The following is a 19037-nucleotide window of genomic DNA, read 5'->3' as shown; positions in this document are numbered from 1 at the left end:
ATTTTGAGTTATTTAAGGGCATTTATGTGTTGACTGGGTAGGTCCCTAAAGTCTCACTCAAGGGAGAAGGCATTTGATCTTTAAAAATGCAACACAGATTGATATTGCTTAACTGTAGTAAACTATAAAGGTCTTTCTTTCCACAAGACATGTTGTTCCTCACAGAATAATGATAGTCTGACTCTTTGGGGCTTACATATTCTTTTTATTATTGCCTGTGTTACAATTGTGAGGCTAAACTGAGAGAGAGAGAGAGAGAATTGAAATTCTATACTTTTCAATAGGGAATAAAAAACTACGCTGACTTCGGCTATTGATACAATATTAGGGTCCCTCAGTGCTGTAAGGAGATTCCCTTTAATGCTAGATAATAGCCCTAACATCATAAATAAGAGATGACTAGGAAGTATATACTTAATCGGCTTTTCCCATGGCCAGGCTTTATGAGTTCTGTGTGGATATTTAATGTATTTGTAACGTGTCTATCTTTAATGGATTGAAACTGTTGAATAATTAATAAAAGTATTTGGATGCTTTGCTCACAGGGCATAGAAAGAATTTTACCTTGAGGTAGCATGGCATAGACATGTCCTGGCTTGTAACTGGCCAATTGTAACTTAACTTTTTTAAAAAAATATCCAAATGTTTTCCATTTTAAAGCTGCAATTTTATCTATTTCTTTTGTGGGGTCATATGTGACTCAGGTCATCAGGTGTGGAGGCAAGTGTCTTCACTCACTGAGCAATCCTACCCATCCTCCGAGTCTTTTTTTTCCTCTGGAATCTTCATGATAAGATTGGGGGTCATAATCCCTCGTCTTCCTTGATGTGTTGCATATAATCTCTGGGTGATAAACATAATCTCATCCCTCTCTTTGACTCCTGTAAATATATTAGAATTAAAGTGAATAAAATCCTGAAATTAAGGGGAAGCCTGAATGTAAAATAAATCATTTTAAAACTAATGGCAGCTGTCTACATTCTTAATGTAATAACTTCTACACATGTTCACAAAGTGGAAGGATTGCTCAATGATTTTCCAAAATGTGCTATTCTCTGTTATGTTTGATACAGAATGTTTATGCAATGGAGATCATTATGATATAGAGGATACTCAAATTTTAGAGCAGAGCCACAGATCATATAGCTCTAAGCATTAGCAGAGTGTTCTTCAGGGGAAATCCATAAGATGAGAAGAATAGGTAAGGAGAAGCAGTGAGCAGATATAAGTGTATCACTGAGTGAACTCTAGCCCAAGTGTGCAGCAGAGGGGAGATTTTTAAAACACAAATTATACCTCAGATTTATTTTTATCTTGAGGCAAGGATGCTGGCTTTATTTAAGTAAACATTTCAGTTAGCCCCTGGATTGTTCCATTGGAGGCAGAGATGAGGTCCTAGAAGGGAGACGGAAATGCTAGGAGATAGGGTGAAGAATGGAGCCACTCTCTGGAAATCAATTTCCCAGAGAAGAGACAAGTTTGGAGGTGTCAGATACTCAACATTCACAGTACTGGAGGCCAGAAAACAGACAGAAAACAAGTTACTGTGCCAACAAAGATGCTTGGGTACTGTGTCCAATTTTCCTGGACTATAAAGGGCAGTGCAATTAGTGTACTAGAGAACCTTCGCCTGGTGCGATGGATAAAGCTACCTGTGAGAAAGTCATCTAGTCTTTGGATATGTCATAAATTTTCCAGGATTTAAATGAAACTGTAGCTTCTGTCTTGAAGGAACTCTTTTTTAAAAACCTGCTATATAAAATATATACTGGCAACCATTATTGCACTGTATCTTAAGGAAGTACCATTGAGGGAATTCTCCTGTCCTGCTTGGGAGAGGACATCTGACCCTATCAAGACACTCAAGCAACATCAAGTAACTGATGGCGCAATTAAAGTGAGGTGCAGGGTTGAGCAATTATCCAGTTAATTTGGCATTTATCCAGATGATTGGTTCCCAAATTAGAAAACCATTAAGGCTAAACTAAAAGTTATTTCTGAGGGACTTTCACAAGTGCATCTCAGTCTGATTTCTCAACTGCCTTGTTGAGCCAGATTACAAAATAATCAAATGTAGGAGTGTGAGCAGCATCTAATGAAAGGACAAATGGATCTCGGAATCAGAGTTTATACATTTAGAAAGTTACTTCATCCACACTTGCCAGATGTAAGAGGCTGTTGTTAATGCCTCACCCTGTGAAGACCAGGAAACCACTTGTAAAAACCCTTTTCAAACTTGAAAGTGTGCACAACATAAAGAAAGTTACTCTTATTAACTCTTTTCAAACCAAAACTTGTACATATCCTCAAAATCAGTAATATGTATCATTTTTGTAATTATCAAATTTTACTGCAAATTGTAATAATCTAGGGGATCTTTCTTATGATGGTGATCTGTACTCGTGTTAAGTAATTCAACCTCCATGCACAGAACTAGGTAGGCATTATTCCTCAAAACCATCCGAGAGTGACTCCAATAAGGAGCAAATTCTGGTAACTAATGTCCTTACTGATCAGATCTAAATTCCATAGGATTTTGCCTAAACTCTCTGTTCTCAAACTGTGAACCAAAATTATCTAGATTATATACCATCAAATATTGTTGCACCCTTCCCCAGCATTTCTGGAGAGTTCTTCTGTGATGAGACCTGAAAATTTCCATTTCTAACAAGAAACCAGGCTATGATGACATTTCTGGTCAAAAAAATACTTTCAGGTCTGGACAGAACATGTGCTTTCTTTTCTAAAGTTGAGCATATTCTATCAGGAAATCTCCTGTTGGGATCAGTATTCTATATCAGAAGTTGCCTGGATAAGAGAAATATGAGGCATCATGGATTTCTACTATGATTGGATGATCTGTATCACCAGGAAACTGGGAGATAGCATGAACTGACAAGCTACCATGTGAAGGTTGGGCAAAGGTATTGCATGCTGTGGATCTAATACCTTAAAACTTAATCAGGGAAGATATTACATTCTCAGAGATGTATGTTATAATTCCTCACAGCCAAAGAAATGTCCGTGAGTGAAAATGTGACTGAAGGCATTTGAATATGGCTACCATGTATTGTCTTATCAGAATCTCTCAGTCCCTTATACAACTACTCTAAAAGCATTATCTGCAATAATGTCAACAAAAAAAGAGATCCTTGACAAATTGATCTTAAAATGAACTCTTTCTTTTAAAAGTAAAAGTGAAAGTCTTTTATTACATCAAACAGTAAGACTCTTTTTCCTCTGCACTCCACATTACCTTGTCTGCTTTGGCTTCCAAGAGTCCAAGGCTAATTTAACTTTTTCATACAATCCCAGTGAGATTGTTTTCCTTCCTTTATTCTGTTTGACTCCAGTAATATTTTAAATGTATTAATTTCTCCATATATTTTGCCATTATCCCCCTCAAATCTCTTTGGTGGGAAAATGTAACAAAATGAGATAATTATTTTCCTCTCTACATCCTTCTGCTAACAGGTTAATTACATTTTGGTAGCTGAGCTTAGGGTATATTAGAGTTGACATTTATGAGGTTTGCCTAGTAGGGAGTAAAGGCAGAAAAAATAACAAAATAGAAGAACCCTATGTCCTGACTGGATACACAGACTTGACAATGCACAGAGCAATTGCCATTGTGAGATTTCTAGAAACAGTTGCTACTGAGAAAATTGTGATTCCATTTTGTATGTTCTTAGTCTCATTAGTAAGAAATTTCAAAATGGATGCAGAAGGAAGCTTGAGAACCATTTTGGGGGGGCATTTAAGAGATAAACCATAGTGCAAGCAGTGAATCTCAGAAGCTTGTTAGAGAAAGGGAGACAGATAAAGTGATAGAGCTAGCCATTCCTTTTGAGTTAGGATCCAACAAAGCAGACAGGTTCAACCTGGGTGATTAGTAAGCTTTGGGACAGTATCATCAGAAAGATAAAAAGAAGAAAAAAGGAGAAGTTATTCCTTTTAGCTCAGAAGAGTGAGCAGGTTTAGCAGTGATGACCTGTGAGCAACTACACTGGAAGAAGAGCTAGGTGTATTGCTATCAGATCTCATTTAGGGGATAATTATTCCTCCCATCTCTTTAGCATGTCTAAAGGGGAATCAGCCTTCCAAGAGGTGGTCTCCTGGACAAGTAATTGACAGTTGTACTAACTCTTAAGAGAAGAGACAGTAGTATGTACAGTTCTAATTAGATGGGTAGATCAGACTGTTTTGTCTCTACCCAGGGCCTGAGATAGAACCCAGACTCCATTTCTTTGACCATTAGAAAGCACTTCTGCTTTAACAGGCCTCAGCAAAGCCCTGAGGTGTTCACCTTTTCAAGTATCATTTTAAATCACAGGGGGAGCAACTGTGAATCTTTCTTTGCTCATATTACCAAGGAAATGTGGTGGGGTGGGGGCCAAAGTTGACAATGAGGGAAGGATGTTTTCTCATAGCCTTTAAGGTTGCTAGTATCCATCGATGTACCTAACAAAATGAAGATGTTTCTGCATTCCAGCCATTGGTAAAACCAGCTATATTAAATCAGAGTAGAAAAATTCATAGTGCTTACTCACTAGGAGTCTGCTTTTCTCTGCCCATCCCATCAACATCATCACATGAAGTCATCCAGAAAGTAATCCCAACTTCTGACATTTACCTGCAGACAGTGGGGGAAGGAGTGGAAGGCACATTCAGTATAGACACTCTTATTTTCGTGAAGGACAAAAGGCTACCAAAGGAAATGAGATGTGTTTTCTTTAAATCTAAATGTTGATAGAAAGAAGGCTTGGGGATAAGGCCCACTGAAAACAAAAGCTACCCATCTACTTGGTCTGTTCTGACATCAGAGTCAGCTGTACAGTCCACACTAGGGGTGGTCTGCCAGCACAGCTAGCTGGCTAACAGCTTGGAAAAAAGACAAAATCATTCTCAGAGACACCAAGGGAGGCACAGAGCAGGAACTGCAAACCTCTGTAGGAAATTACATAAGTATGCCCTAATTAAAAGAACAGCTTAAAGATTCATAAACCACTTTAAATAATTAGAGGTTTATCAATTACCAGATAAATAACTCAAATTAACCATAATTTCCAAACTTGATGATTTTTTTAAGGCAGCAAAATCAAATTCATAAAGTGATGCATGGGAAAAAAAGAGAGCATCACAGACAGAGAAGGTAAAGAAAAAGAGGAAATTCTGGGGGTAAAGAAAGACAAGAGTGATTGAGCTGAAATTTTTCACAGCCAACTTAGCCAAGAAGAAGACATAATCTAATTCAAAGGCAGAACATTGGAAATAATAGGGGCCATGGAACAAAACACACAGGAAAGTGGAAAAGCCTAAGGAATTTATGTAACAGAGTCTAACAGAACTATGTACATATTCTGAAATTCAAAAGATGAAAATAAAGCATCAAATAAGATGTTACAATAAATGATGGCTAGAATCTGTCTGGGAGGGAAAATGGACATAGAAATTCAAGAAGTTCAAAGAATCCCTCCTAGAGGGAATCTAAATAGATATACACTTAGACACATGCTAATCAACCTGTCCAAAGCCAGGAATAAAGAGAGAATGTTCATACAGCAAGAAAAAAGTGACATGACTCATGCATGAGGGGTATTGTTAGCAGACTTCTCAGCTTGAATCTTGCAATCCAATAGGAATAGGATAATCTAATGAAAATGCTGGAAAAAGGTTTTCAACTAGAAATACCATATCTAACAAAACTTTCCGTTAAAAATTAAAGAAAAACAACGACTTTCCAGGTCATCAAAATCAAAAGTTTCTCATCAGTAGACTGCCCTGCAGTAAATCCTGAAGGAACTCTTCTGAATTAAAATTATGAAAAAAGATGAAGTATAAAATAAAACATGAAAATCTGAAACACCCATGTAGAGATGCATACATATATGAATGTAGTATTTTAACATTGTGACCTAAGTGCAACAGTAATTTTAAGTCTGATAATTATAAAGAAAAAAGTATAAAGTGTAACTATAAATCTGTATTTTTAGTATATATTCTTTAAAACAATTTGATTTATCCTCAACAAAAGTAAGAGCGGCAGGATGCTGTGGTGATATCTTTCTTGCATAAATAAAGTCTATCTTGGGGTCAGAGAATGGAGCTTGCCACTAGCTAACCATAGGGGTCTGGAGATCTGTACAGACAAACAGGAAGTGACTTAGCTGGGCAGAAACAGGATATAAGCAGACAAACAGGAAATCATCCTCTTCTCTGTGGAGATGCTTAGGAGGTAAGGTGTGCTGTGGCTTGCTCCATCTCTCTGATCTCTCAGCATTTTCCTCTACCTCTCACTCCCAAACAGGCTTTATTTGTACAAGAAAGGTATCACCACGTAAGAGCGAGTTCCTGTTTATCCCCGCTTATATCCTGTTTCTGCTCAGCTATATCACTTCCTGTCTGTCTTTCTGTACAGACTTTCAGGCCTCCATGGTTAGCTAGTAGCAAGCTCCATTCTTTGACCCCCAACAGGCTTTATTTATGCAAGAAAAATATCACTACGGGAGGCATAGGAACAAAATTTTTATTTGGGACAGAACTTAAGTTGTAAGTTTTAAATATATGATTCTGATTTTAAGATATACTGTATAAATGCAAAGGTAAGCAAAAGTATGTGTGTATATCATATTCATGCATATAGAATATACACAGGGAAATAAGCAAAAAAAATGAAAACGTACGATTAGACAATAAAAGAAAGAAAAATCTGTAAAGGAAAGGGAGGTCACAAAAGAAAAAAGATGTACACAAAATCACAAAATGGTAATTTTAATTCTTTCCCTCTCAATAATTATCTTAAATGTAAAAATGGATTAGAAATATATTAAATAGGCAGATTGGCTGAGTGGATTTAAAAATATCCAAACTATAGGCTATCCTGAAGAAATTGTATATTGGGGGTGGAGAGGTGGCTTATTAGTTGAGAACACTGTTGCTGTTGAAGAGGACTCAGGTTCAATTCCCAGCACCCACATGATAATTCACAAGCAACTATAACTCCAGTTCTAAGTGATCTTATTCCCTCTTCTGACTTCTGAGGGCACCTGGGATACACATGTGGCATACATACATACATACATACATACATACATACATACATGTAGACAAAATACCCCTACATAAAGTAAAATAAATATTTTTAAAGAGTATCAGAAAGACAGATTGTATGGCAAAAAAAAAAACTGTCACAGAAAACAATATTGCATCATGAAAAGGGTCAGTTCACAATAAAACCTGAACAAAGTAGACCAGTTTGATGTAATTGACACCTGCAGATCAGCTCTGCACAGCATTCTGTAAGAATGACTAGAAAGTTCTATAAGATTATTCATATGTAACATGTCTCAACAGCCACAAGAAGGTTGAAACCTTACAAAGCATCATCTCAGACAATGCTGGGATGAAAATAGAACTTAAAAGTTGAGGGAAAGCAGGAAAATCTGCAAACGTGAGAAAACTGAACAGCTGATTTTACATCATAGGTGTGTAGAAAGAAATAAAATGGAACTTGGAAAATGTCTGGAGAGAAGTGAAAACATATCAACTCATGCATGAGGCACAAACTGTAGTAAGGGGAAAGTTGATAATAATAATAAATTTAAAAACAAGTTAACTAATTAGCAACCTGTGTTTACAACTAAGAAGTTAGAAAAGAAATGAAGCAAAATCAGCAACAAGAAAATAGTAGTCATAAGGAAATGATAACTATTAAATCAGAAATGTAAAAATAAAGAATAGAAAAAAATCAGTAAAAAAAGAGTTCATTAAAAAGATCAGTAAAACTGCAAACCTTCATTTAGACTAAAACAAAGAGTCAAATAAAACACAATATAACAAATGAAATATTGCAAATTATGAAGTTTAATGTCTGAGAAGCAGCAGATGAATTTCCACATACAACTTGCCCAGCTGAGTTATGAAGTAGGGAATCTGAATAGTTTATAACCAGAAAGGAAGTGAAAGTCACAGTTAAAGCCTCCCCAGAAAGAAAGACTCAGGACTGGAGACCTCCATGGAGAATTCTACAGAGCATTTAAAGATAAACTATCACCAGTTCTGCTCAAACCTTTCCCAGAATTTCAGAAGAGGAAATACAACCAGCCTTGTTCTTTGAGCTCAGCATTTGCCTGAAACCATGAGCAGCAGATGTCCATATCATGCATCCCTGTGATACGTTGTGATACAAGAAATCCCCCACATAATGCCAGCCACTAAATTTATCAGCATGAAGGATTATCCACCAGATCGTTGCAGAATTTATACCTGAAACTCAGAGAGTTCATGGTGTGAATATATGCCTATGTCTTATGCTACATGGCAAGACTGGAGGAAAACACCAACTATCATTTGAGTCAATGAAGAAAAGCAGTTGACCAAATTCAATGGCATTTTATGATTTTTAAAAAGAATCCTCAGCAATAAGGCTAAGAGCAAACTGTCTCCATGTAATAGAAACCACATACAAAGCAGCCTGCCAACATCACACTCATTGTTGGAAGCCTGAAAGCCTCCTATGATCAGGAGCAAGGAAGGATGCCCACCCTCACCGTTATTGTTTAGTATAAAGCCGGAAGTGCTAGGCAAAGCAATTAGATGAGAAAAGGCAGTAAAGGCCTCCAACTTGGAATAGAAAGTAAAATCTTTGTTTGAAGATAACATGATCTTGCATAGAGGAAACTCAGAAGCAGCTACAAAAGCAGAAGAGCTCTATTGAAACTAATAAATCATTTCAGGAAAGCTACAGGCTGCAAAATCAAGACATACAAAGAATTCAATGACAGTGTTGTATGCCAACAGAGAGCAATCCAAAAAGGAAATCTATGATAGCATCAAAGAGAAATAAACTTAGGGGAGGGGAAAAAAACGTGCACTAGATACTACATAATATTGTTGAAAGAACTGAAGAAAATGGGATAGAAAGGCATTCCCTGCTTGTATTGGAAGACTCCACTTTTCCAAGATCTGTCAACAACTTCTATAAAGTCACATGAAAATCTCAGTAGAAAAATATCTTGTTAAAGAAAAATAACCCCATAAGATCACAAGGGGACCTTAAATAGCTAGTAGATTCATAGATTAGTATGAAAGAAGGGATAGCCCAAAAAACAAACCATGGAATACAATGAGAAAATAAGATTCAGCTGTGGTGCACAAATGCAACATATCAGACTGTCACATGCACACACAAAGTCCTTTTAACCAATGGGACCTAGAAAGATGGTCAGGTAGGTAGACTGACTTTTGTACAAGTCTGACAATCTGAGTTTGAGTCCTAGGATTTCACAAGGTGACAAGAGGGAATCATTTCCTAAAATTTGTCATCTGACCTCTAACTTCCACATGCATGCTATGGCATGTGAGTGCCTGAGCATGCTCACACATGTGCCCACACATGCGAACGCAAGCGCGCACACACACAATTTAATATGGTATTTTAGGAACTGGATATCCACATTTAAAAAGACAAAGTTGAGTCTCTGCCTTAATAGAAATACATCAGAAAGAAACTATTCGTGTAAGGAAACAACAGCCAAAGGGCCATGTGTGGAATGGAGATTATATTTGCATATCTTTAGCAAGGGATCACTGTCTAGGGAACAAAAACACCCTTGCAACTTAATAACAAGAAGCAAACCAATTAAACAGGGGACCGGAGAGGTATTTCAGCTGTTAAGGGCTAGGCTCATAACTAAGAGAAGATGAAAAAATAGACTAAGGTCTTGAATAGACATATTTGTAAGCAAAAGACACAATTCATGAAGAAATACAAATCAGAATCACAATTACATCTGTGTCATACCCTACAGGATGACACACACCACTAAACAGAGTGGGAGGAATAAAAGATAAGGAAAAAATAGCAAATGCTAGAAGGGACAGTGGAACCCTTGAAATTGTCCAAAAGAGAATAGGGGATTTGTGGATTCAATTAATTATAACCTGTGCACCGTTGGTGGGAGTGAAAAGGTCACAGCTGCTATAGAAAATAGTATAGTCTCTCATCTAAAAGTTACAAGTTATCCTAAGACCCAGCAAACCTTTGTCTTGGAATACATCCAAAATAATAAAAACAGCATCCCAAACCAGTATTTGTACATGCATGATCACTAAACCACTATTCATAGTAGCCAGAAAATGGAAGTCATCTAACTGTTCATGAATAGACACAAAGTAAAATACAGCACACACATAATGGAATATTACTGAGCCTTAAAGAGGAGATACTGATGTGCACTCCAACATGGATGATCCATAAGGGAACAAGAAACCAAATAAGATCTTTACATGAAGGAAGTTCTGTTGATGCCAGTTACATGAAGCACCTAGACAAGTCAACTTTATGCTAACAGAAAGCAGTGGTGTAAATGAAGGGGAAGGGGGAAAGATAGAGTCATTGATCAATGTGTGTGTAAGTTTTGAGTTTTGCCAAGTGAAAAAGTACTAGAGAGCCATTGACTAGTCTCACAGGGAGTTAACACTAATGTATACAGAAAGTAGCTAAGATGGTAAATTTCATGTGGTATGTTTCTTACCACTGTAAAAAAGAAATGCAGAATGTATGAATTACTTTAAGATGTTAAATTTAGAGTCTGATCCCAAATCTGAGAAAAAGCCTGGAACTATGTCTTTATTAACTGCTGGTGTTAATTCTGTTCCAGGAAGCACTCGTTCAGGGGCAAAACTTTCTGTAAAATTTCCAGGTTCTGCTCATGGTGGGTGTGGTAGTTTAAATGCAATTGGCCCCCATAAACTCATAGGGAGTGGCACTATTAGGAGGTGTGGTTTTGTTGGAGTGGGTGTGGCCTTGTTGGAGAAAGTGTCACTGTGGTGGTGGGCTTTGAGATTTCCTATGCTCAGAATACTATTAAGTGAGACAGTCTTCTCCCTGTTGCCCACAAACCAAGATGTAGCCAGCACCGTGTCTGCCTGCACGCTGCCATGCTCCCCACCATCATGATAATGGACTGAACCTCTAAAACTGTGATGGAGCCACCCCAATAAAATGTTTTCTTTATAATAATTGCCATGGCTATGGTGCCTCTTCACAACAATTAAAACCTTAACTAAGACAGTGCGTGTGTCCAATAACATATGACCCCAAGAAGCCCTATTCACAAGATTAATGCTGAGTTAACTGAGTTGCCAGTAAAGCAGACTCTTGAGTCTAGATCCCTATAATCCACCCTCTAAGTTATCACAGCATGTAGCATTCTCCTTCCTAAAATCAGAAGAAGTAGGACAAGGCTGTTCACTTGGTATAACCACCCATGTTCAATTTTTCTATCTTTCCAGTTTCATTATCCATGAGCACAACATAAACCAAGACTTGATTTAAAAAAAAAAAAACTAAACTCTGTCCTAGAGGAAAAAATGTTTTACCAAGTATACAATATTTGTTACAATACCACAGCCTGTGTTATTTTTCTACCCTGAGAAAACGTGGCTCATACAGGTTCCTAAAGCAATTGATTTGTCTTTTGAGTAAGGCATGTGGCTCTTAATAAAGTCTTTTAAGTTTGAGTGGAAATGGACATGACCAAAGGCAAATGATGAACTGGATGCCTGGATAACTGTTTCTGATGCCTTGTTGAAGGAGCATGGTAACCAGGAATCTACGTCTGCTGTGCTCCACAGACAGCTCTTCTGCATTGTGAAGCGTTTCCACAGAAACAGAAGCCCTTAAAACCACTGTGGTACCTTGATTCATGAAGTCTAGAAAACAGATTTGTTAAATAAAGAGAACTCACTGAGTGAACTGAGAAAGTTTTGATATTCATGCCTTTTCAACGCTGTATACACTTAGCAAGAAAATAAACAAAAACTCCATGCTACAGCTGCAGAGTATGGCCTGGATCCAGCAAGCAGAAAGTCAGAGGGTTCATGTACTCTGTACCGGGTTGCCACCCCCTATGTGTATGCTTTTGGGAAAACAGACAAAACCAGCAGGATGTTAGTTCTAGTTCATACTGGCAGGAGCTAATCCTGCAAAGATCTTCTCAATTCTGTGGTTTTGTGTTGAAACTGGCAAAGATGGAATATTTACACCACAGAAATTGGCAGGTGCTGGAATTATGTTCCTGATAAATTGTTGTATGTAAGATACTGAACACATCCTATGTTCGGTTCATTTATGAGTATAAATTGTTAAGCTAATTCTTTTATTATATGCTATGTATGCTTCCTTATATGTTCAAGTGTCCTAGGCCCAGGCTTGGAATTCGAAGAAGCAATTTACAACTACAGTATCAGGATAGAAAGGAGGATAGGGCCTACACAAAGCATCATGAGGGAGAAATGAAGCAAATTCCTGAGTTTTCCCCTACAGAATGCATCAAAATAGCATACACAGGTTAAATATTTACTCTATATGAAGTTCTTCGTTACAGGGATTTACAGATACAGAATACATACTGTTACCCTGAAGGAACTACTGGGAGCTAAGGATACAGCTCAGTTAGTAGAGCACTTGCCTAATATGCATGTAGCCATGAAATCCAATCCCCAGCTTTCCATATAATGGGCATGTTCATAACCACCCATAACCCCAACACTGGGGACAGAAAGGCAGGGGGATTAGAATTTCAAGGTCATCCTTAACTACACAGTAAGTTCAGGGACAGCCTGTGTTACAGGAGGCCCTGTCTTAAAAAACAAACAAATAAACAAACAATTAATTATCTAATAGGGGCTTAGAGCAAGAACTGTCTTTTATTAACAACTGGAGTTTTATAATTCATACTGTCACACTTGAAGATCTCTCTTCCAGTCTTTAAGCAAACATTTCTGTCAAAAATAAAGTTACTTATAATGATTATGTATGACATTGTGGCAATATATATTTCTTGCCATGGGTTTATCTAAGAGTTAAGGACATATTCCTAAGTTCAATGAGATAGCATTTGGACAGATACAAAAAGGTCAATAGAATCACACAATTTTAAAACTGCATATTTTTTATCTTTATGTAGATGGTCAAATAAAGTTAACAAGAGGTCAGTGGTTTAAATCCTACTAAAGCATTACAGAAGAATAACAAAGTACTTTGCTAATGAATGTGTGAGCAAAAAAAAATGTTCTAAAGTCGAATTAAAAGTGTTTTCCTTGGAATAAGAAAGAGTTTCTTTCTATATTTATATAATTAATCTTTGGATCTTCAAACCTTTCATAAAAAGGAAAAAAGGCTATGCTTGATTCAACTTGTTGGCAGAGAAATCATTGTGAGATCTTGAAATGGTGTCTTTGCACAAAAGCTATTTGGCAGTCACCATAAACCCTGCAATGCCTGCATTAAAGTGGCATGTCGTATCCGCACTAGGGTTTACCACTCAACAAGCTGTTGGGACACTCACTAGCTTGGATGTCTCACAGAGCTTCATTTCAGTAGAAAAAAAAAGGAAAAGATAAACCAGAAGATTGGCTACTGTGCAAAGCTCTCCATGTATGAAATAGACTTATCACGGGAAAACCACACAAAGAGACTGGTACTTCCCAGGGATTAAGGAAGGTGTAGTCAAATGAGCAGGCTAGGACTACTGAGGAAAGTCTTTGCAATCATTTCTTTATTTTGACCTCAGCATTGTTTATGTAAATCTACATAAGTAAATCTACATAGAGCTAATGGCCACCTTCCTTACTCTGCTATCTTCTGTAATTGCTGTCACAGTCATTGGAGCAATATAGTGAAGGACACACTAGACATCTCTATGTTGTTCTTGCAACTCTCTGTGAATCTATGACTGTTTTCAAATAAAGTGGGGCTGTTTTGTTTGTTTTAAATGAGGATGTATCTCTCTGATTATAAGAAGTTTTCTCACATACAAGCCCTCTGATGCCTGTGGTGTAGAAGCTATTTACTGTATTTAGAAATAGTAGTGGGAAAGGGGTGTATAGGCTTCTTATTCTGGAACAAGTACTGTGTTAAGTACTGCCTTAGGTTCTTGTCAATTTCTGCTGTAAAAAGGCACTGACATGCACAACTTCAGGAGGAAGAGTGTGTTCTCACTGATGCAGGTAAATGTCCATCACTGAAGTGAAGTCCCTGTGGTAGGAGTTTAAGACAGCCGGTCACATTACATCTAAAGTCAAGTCAGGGAGTAACAGATGAATGCATGCACGCTTTTTCTCACCTCACAGTCTGCCGTTTATACAGTCTTGTCCCAGGAATGGGTCCACTCACAATTAAGATTGGCTTTCCCATATCAATTACATAATCAGAGTAATCCCCCCCAGGCATATCCAAAGGTCCATCTCCCAAGTGGTCCATCTTCTAAACTTTGTCAAGGTGACAATGAACTTTAACTACCACTAGAGCTTTTTGTACAATATGTGTATTTTTTTCTGTTGGTCCACCAAGTAACTTTGCTGACTATAAATATTATGTTTCTCTGCTTTATAATAACTTACCCACAGGAGCATGAGTTGTTAGAGACTTAGGAAACAAAGAAGCCAAAGGAAAGCAGATAGAATGTAGGTATTACATTCCTTGGAAGTGATGTATCATGCAGATGAGAAAAGAAGGAAATCGTCGCTTTCTTGGAGAGTTGTGTTAGGTGTCTCCTTGTGTATATCTCCCTAATCAGGAAGGTCAGATTTTAAAGGCAGAAAGAAACACCCAGACTCCCACCCCCATGCCTTAGCCAGCAAGCAAAAAAAAAGCTTGAGGTCTGTGGTCTGATATCACCATTTTCTCCTCAATAAAAAAAAAAAGACTGGAATTAATGTGTTCACTCTGGTATTTTTATAGGACAATGAGGTAATGGTTAAAAATAATAGATAAAGGTTAAAATAATATGAAATCCTACACTTCCAAAAGCACCACCAGCATTAATAGTCTCCCCTGGCAATGTTCCCAGTGATGCTTTTGCAGGTCAGCTTTGACAGAACCGGCTTGCAGAATCATCCTTTGCTCTTCGGTAATGTAGTAAAACATTGTACTCATGGATTTCCCCAGGAGTGTTGCCACTGCCTATCCAGTTAAGGGATTATCATTTTATTATCACTCTTGAGAAATGACACTAACTCAGACACAGAGAGAATTTCTGTTTTCAAGGGTTCTATTGGCCACTTTAGATACCCTTGATATGTGACCAAGAGGCATTTATCAATTAAATAATAAATAGTTGTAAATTGCATAGACGAATTCCCACAGCTTTTCATAGATAGTGTAAGTTTAGTGCAATGCAGATCATTGAAGTTAAAAGTTGCACCTCCCATGTGGAAAAGGTCTGCTGCATGGTGCTTCGCAGCACTGAGGGATTGCTGCCATCTAGTAGCCCACATGAGAAATGAAATACTGGCCTCCAGGTCTACTGGCTTCAGCAAATTAATGCCTCCCAGAATCTGCCAACTGCTCCAGAATTATGTGTGTAATCTGAGTGTTGGTTTTGTTATGCCAGCACTTTTAGGGACAACTGGAATTTTACTTTCCTAGGCAGGGTTTAAGCATGAGCAAAGACTGTGTTTTAGTGCTGCCCTCCTGTGTCCCTTACCAATGTCACCTAGTTGAACTACCTTCTTTGTGAGTACCAAATGGAGCAGAAGGAACCATCTCCTTTTCCTCCAAGGCTGTGTGAAGCCAGTGTTTGAATGAATCAGAGGAAATATAGGGTATCATTGGGAAAAACCCTCCATAAGATAACCTGCATCTCAAGAGCACAAGGTGGTGTCACTGGAGTTTCTTGTCCCACCAGGTTCCTCTGCCCACAGTCCCAAATAAGCACACAAAGACTTATATTAATTATAAAACTGTTGACCAATGGCTAGGTCTTCTTACTGGCTAGCACTCTTTTAATTATTAACTCATTTCTATTAATCTAAGCATTTCCATGTGGTCTTGACTTACAGGAGAATGCCCAAACCTGTTACTCTTTTTGCAGTTACATGGCATCTCTTTGCTGTGCGTCTCTCCCCACTTTCTCCTCGTCTCCTAGCCCCGCCTTCCTTCCTGCCTCTACTGGCTATTGGACAAACAGTGTTTTATTCATCAACCAATAAGAGAAACATATATACAGAAGGACATCCCTCATCAAGATGGGTCACCAAATAGTAGAATGCGATAGCGCACTGATAGTTATTCCCTAGAAATCACCACAGCTAAGTGGCAACTGATACATTTTCTGGGTTAGATAACACCAGAAGCAAATGGAATAAACAACAGGAAAATACTTGATGTATAATTTCATTTTTATGGGTGAAAGATGTTCAAGTCAGTCTTATCTCTCTGATATCCAAAAGGTAATATGTCCATAGCTGGAATATTACAATCGCCTCCTAAACTAGGCATGTTTTCTCCTTTCTATGTGTCTGATATCATGCAATTTCAAATCCTGTAAAAGCGATATATAGTTTTTTTGACAAATACACCCATGTGTGGTGCACAGTTTGATTTATATAAACTCATTTTGAATGCAGAGGCAGAATTCCTCCGGAACAGATGAAAATATCTGCCTAGAGTGATAAATGCATGTGTGTAGAAAGATAGAGTTGTAGGAAGGGATTTTTTATGAGAAAGGTTTGTAACATTATTTCAAATTTTCCCTTTAAAAGATCTTCTAGAAGACTTGTATTTATTTTTGTTTTTCTGTCAGTTTGGATGTTTACCTAATGTGAGAAGGAGTCTGTTCTGCCAAAACACTTTCCTGTGGCACAACATAGCTTATGTTGGATTGCTAAATTGGAAAAGATGTCAATATAACATAAATGCTTTATATCAGGGATTCTCAACCTGTGGGTTGTGACCTCCTTTTGGGGTCAAATGACCCTTTCACAGGGGTTACATAGCAGATAACCTGTGTGTCATGTATTACATTATAATTCCTAACACTAGCAAAATTACAGTTATAAAGTAGCAACAAAATAATTTTATGGTTTGGGAGCACCATACCATGAGGAATGGTATTAAAGGGTCACAGCATTAGGCAGGTTGAGAGCCATTTCTTTACATGTTCATGAGCTCACAATTGATGCAACTAGAGCAACAGCCAACTAATACAGATCAATACAGCTAGCCAGTAGATGAAGATAATACCAGGCAATCTCATTCACGTGATAAAATTTGCCACATACTTCACTAGTGCATAGTGCTCAATTTCCCTGCAGTTTTAACTTAACTCTATAGCTTAGCAATGTAGATACTTTTTTTCCATCTAGTTACTTTTATACAAAATATGTAAACACACACACACACACACAGAGAGAGAGAGAGAGAGGGAGAGGAATTCTTAGCATTCTGTATATATTTTATTTATATATATTTCATATATAAATGTTGATTATAGCATACCATTTTAATATATTTCATATATAAATGTTGATTATAGCATACTATTTTAATCATGCTTAATATTTACTAAGATTTTTTGTTGTTTAATTGCGCTGAGCAGTTATGAAAAATATTTCTACCACAGAAGCTCTTAATAAAAGTCGATTTGTTTCCTTCAAAGATGGATTTGAATTTTTAAAACTGCTAATTGTAGCTAGGCCTTGTGGTATAGGCCTATCATCCCCACTTTGGGGGAGATGAGGCAGAAGAGTCATACATTTAATGTATGACTGGTTAAGAGTCAGTGCAAAGCCAGCCTGAGCAACCTAGTAAGACCTAATAAAAATTTTCAAGAATTTTGTGGATACAATGCTGCAGTAGAGTGCTGCCTAGCATGCATGAAGCCCCAGGATCAATTCCATTTCTTTAAATAAAAAAATCACCAGCTTTGGTTTGAGTTTATCTAAGAAATGGCCCTATAGGGGTTGGAAAGGTGGCTCCGCAGTTCAGAGCATTTGTTGCTCTTATAGAGAACTCAAGTTTGTCTCCCAGTACCCCGACAGGGCTCATAGCCATCTGTAACTCTAGTTCCATCAGAACTGATGCCCTCTTCTGGCCTCTGTGGACACTGAATACATGTAGTGCATATACATATATGTGATTCAAAACATGCATATATATATATATATATATATATATATATATATATATATATATATAAATTGTTTTAAAAATAAATGGGCCTTCACCCTACCCATGTGTATACACACTCACTCTAAGTCCTCCTTTAACTCATTTATTGTTTGAATTTAAATGTTGTCTTCAACATAATCTGAAAGCTTCAATTCTATGAAGTTAAATTGCAAGGAGTCAGAGATTTTAAATAAGGTACAAATTACTTGAGAAAATGAATCCATCTGGTCATTCAAGAATTCCTCCTCCTACAGCAACTAAATAAACTCGGGAGAAAACAGAAATCTTTCAGAATGGCTTTATTTACTTATTGATTTATTTATTTGGATGAGGCTAAAGATGATGCGTTTTGTCTCAGAGAATCGGTCATTCTTTGATATTATTAACAGGTCAGCACAGTGTAACAGATCAATGTGAGTGGATGCTTTGGAGCAATCAGAGTGAGCGTGTAACGCAGTTTTCTAAATTTCTGCAGCAAATGCAGCTGATTTGTTTTAAGTAGGATGAACATTGTTTTGGGTACTGGTGATGGAAAGCAGAAAGAGCCCTTGATTTTAAGGAGGAACTGACAGAAGGCAACCATGTAAGGATTGGCTAATGGATACAAAGCCTGGGGGCAGAGGAAAGGGAGGGGAGGACAGAAACAGAGACAGAGATAGAAAGACAGAGAGGAGGAGGAGTGAGGGAAAGAGGGAGGAATAGGAGGAGGGAGAGAGATCAGGAGGACCATGCTGTTTTGCAGAACCGAACCAGTAAGTGTCAGCGAAAGGGCCACTTTAGCATACATAATCAGGAAGCTTGCCAAATGTGTTTTTGTGTTTTGTTTCTTTCCTTATTGCTCCTCTTAAATTTTTAAATTTTTGTCCATTTCAACGTGGAATAAATTTTTTAAGAGAATCATCCACAGGGGGGTAAGAATGTTTGGTATCTTGATCTTCGTGGAGGAGGATACAAAATCCATCAAGTTACATCCATACAGCAGTTGCATTTTATCTTATATAAATCATGGATTAAATTTTAATAACCCATCCAAACATACAGTGCTGCATGCTTTCCATCAGAAAAAAAAATAGCTTCTTGT

At 37.5% G+C, this 19037-nt stretch overlaps 1 protein-coding gene across 1 annotated transcript in view; it reads left to right on the top strand.

The window, feature by feature from the left end:
• Nucleotides 1-19037, top strand: part of Cntn4 (contactin 4) — a 341374-nt gene that overhangs the window by 169400 nt on the left and 152937 nt on the right. The window lies entirely within an intron of this gene.

This window comes from Cricetulus griseus, chromosome 8 (assembly GCF_003668045.3).
Source record: "Cricetulus griseus strain 17A/GY chromosome 8, alternate assembly CriGri-PICRH-1.0, whole genome shotgun sequence".
NCBI classification, from domain to species: domain Eukaryota; kingdom Metazoa; phylum Chordata; class Mammalia; order Rodentia; family Cricetidae; genus Cricetulus; species Cricetulus griseus.
Note: the sequence above shows the minus strand (reverse complement) of the source record. Positions and strands in the feature narration are given on the sequence as shown.